We start from the raw sequence: 2759 nt of genomic DNA, 5'->3' as shown, positions 1-2759 counted from the left end.
CTGGCAGTCTGGCCATATGGACTATATCCACATGTCCATATCTCTCTAGTTTCTGGTTCATTTAAGCCAATAGGGAGCTTTGGCAGGAGATCAGAATGAGGTAGAGGAGTGAAGTGAGTGCATTTATTTCCCTTGGCTCTCTCTCTGAAATGTTGTCTTGATCTGGCTGCCTTCAAAGTCACTGTTTCTGGGTCAATGCTTCTCTCAAGGGTGATGACTCTACCAAAGTAACCTACGTGAAATTGCATTTTATTGGTTAAATCTGCATTTCCTCCTGTTATTTAATTTGCATTTCTAGCAAAGTTGACCATAGTTTCATATTCCTGTTCCTTTGTTCATTTTTCTGTTGGGTTATTCAGTTGTAAACTTTCCCTAAAAATTCAGAAAAACAATTCTTTTTGGTTGTATGCATTGCAAATAACTTCTTTCAGTCTTTGACTCACCTTTTGAATTTATTTGTGGGTTCTTTGTAATAAATAACATTTTAATTTTAATGCAATAAAGTTAAAATCTTTTACTTGTAGTTTGTTCTTTTTTTTTATTTTTTTAATTTTTGGCTGTGTTGGGTCTTCGTTTCTGTGCGAGTGCTCTCTCTAGTTGCGGTGAGCGGGGGCCACACTTCATCACGGTGTGTGGGCCTCTCACTGTTGCGGCCTCTCTTGTTACGGAGCACAGGTTCCAGACGCGCAGGCTCAGTAGTTGTGGCTCACGGGCCTAGTTGCTCCGCGGCATGTGGGATCTTCCCAGACCAGGGCTCGACCCCGTGTCCCCTGCATTGGCAGGCAGATTCTCAACCACTGCGCCACCAGCGAAGCCCTGTGGTTTGTTCTTTTTTGTGTTTTTTTACGTAGTCTTCTTTTCTATCCGTGGGTAAAAGACAGTTTCCTATATTTTCTTCTTAAATCATTAAAATTTTGTTTTTGACATTTGGGACCTTAAATATTATTCAAACTCTTCTAAAGTCTGCAGAAACAGCAATAAAATAAATAAATAAAACTTCACCTCATAGCTTACCTTAGCATTATTTTGAACTCATCTACTATATTGGGCACCATATTGAATTATAAAAGATGTGAGAGTTACCATTAGAAAACCTTATACTGAATTCTATTCTGCCACTTACCTGCTATGTGTCTTTGAGTTGCATAACCTCATATTTATTCATCTATATAACTGGAGCAATCATAAACTTTCTAACTAGACTAAAAATTAAATTCTTGTGATTATACTTTACAAATTATAAAATTATAAATATTCTTTTTTGAATTTCTATCGGGACTCCCTGTTAAAAATACTAACTGGCATTAGTTTTATATTCATTCATTAAACTAATATGTACTGAACAGCTAACATTAGCCAATTTCCCTCATAAAAATCTCTACTCTCTTCCTGAGAGTAAATTTTAGAGCCAGCTTAGGTGAAAATGAGAAAAGCAATAGTTATCATTCTACTTCAAAATTGTTATGAGTGAAAAATTTACTTTGTGTCTATATAAGATTCAACATCTGGATAAAAATATAAAAACATTAATTTATTACCCACATTTCAAATGTTTTTGGTTTCTACCTAGATGCCTGTTTAATCATCTACAAGATTTTATCCAATTATCTATCTTGCAACCAATCACCATGTAAGACCCGTGGGCATAGCCAGTGCCCTGACACTTTGAAAAACATATGGTAAAATTGGTCTACTCTGGTGTGTAAGACGCCAGAATTATCAGGATTTTCAGCAACACCAACCAACCATTTTGGCTACCATATCAACTGATTCAGATTGACTGAGGAGCAATTTTATGAACTCTGTGGGGAGTATGTGTTGTTATATCTGGAAACATCAGGTGCCAAGTGGCCTACTCTGGTCATTCAGCCTTAGATGAGAAAGTGCATACAAATCAGTGTGTTCACATTGTTACCATGGTGACCACTGGGCTAAATGGAAGTCCTGAAAAATGCCCATCATAAGGTTGTATGTTGTTTTAAAAGCATGAGTAGAAAAAACATATATCACAGATTTGGTCTCACTGGGGGTTGAGTTATGTTCCTAATGTGCGGCCAGATGTTTTATATCACTCTCTTTTCATAAAGTAGAAAGTCTGATACACAGGCATTCTTGTTTATGAATATTAGCATACATGTTTCCACAGAGTATATTTTTGGGGGAGGGGGGAGGAGGTGGTTTCCCATGTGGCCCAAAAAACCTGCTAGACAAATTCTAAAAGAGCTGTAACACTTCCACAGAGTATTTTAAATTGGTTTCATGTAGTTTGTATTGAGGGAAAAAAAAATCTCTGAAACATATCAACGGAATTTCTGAAAAACTGTTACATATACAAAATTTATCATCTTTTTAAAATTTTTATTTTATTATTTATTTTTATTGACATATAATTGATATATAAGATTGTGTGTGGCTAAAGTGTACAGTGTGTTGATTTGATATATTTATATATTGCAATATGAATACCACCATAGCATCAGCTAATACCTCTCTCATGTTGCATAATTATCATTTCTTTTTTACGGGGAGACCATTTAAGATCTAGTCTCTTCGCAACTTTGAGGTGTATAATACAGTATTGTTAACTATAATCACTAGATTATAGTGATCTCCAGAACTCACTCATCTTGTAACTGCAAGTTTGTAGTTTGTACTCTTTAATGAAGATCTCCCCAGTTTGCCCAACCCTCACCCCCTGATAACCACTATTCTGCTCTCAGTTTCTATGAGTTTGGCTTTTTTAGACTCCACATATATCA

The 2759-nt window shown here is 35.8% G+C and overlaps 1 non-coding gene across 1 annotated transcript; it reads right to left on the bottom strand.

The window, feature by feature from the left end:
• Nucleotides 1-2173: 2173 nt before the first annotated feature.
• LOC137767923 (U7 small nuclear RNA) lies at nucleotides 2174-2234 on the bottom strand. Its single transcript, XR_011074610.1, has one exon. It is a non-coding gene; the product is annotated as a U7 small nuclear RNA (small nuclear RNA).
• Nucleotides 2235-2759: the final 525 nt, after the last annotated feature.

This window comes from Eschrichtius robustus, chromosome 7 (genome assembly GCF_028021215.1).
Source record: "Eschrichtius robustus isolate mEscRob2 chromosome 7, mEscRob2.pri, whole genome shotgun sequence".
Lineage (NCBI taxonomy): Eukaryota > Metazoa > Chordata > Mammalia > Artiodactyla > Eschrichtiidae > Eschrichtius > Eschrichtius robustus.
This window is presented reverse-complemented; position numbering and strand designations above follow the sequence as displayed.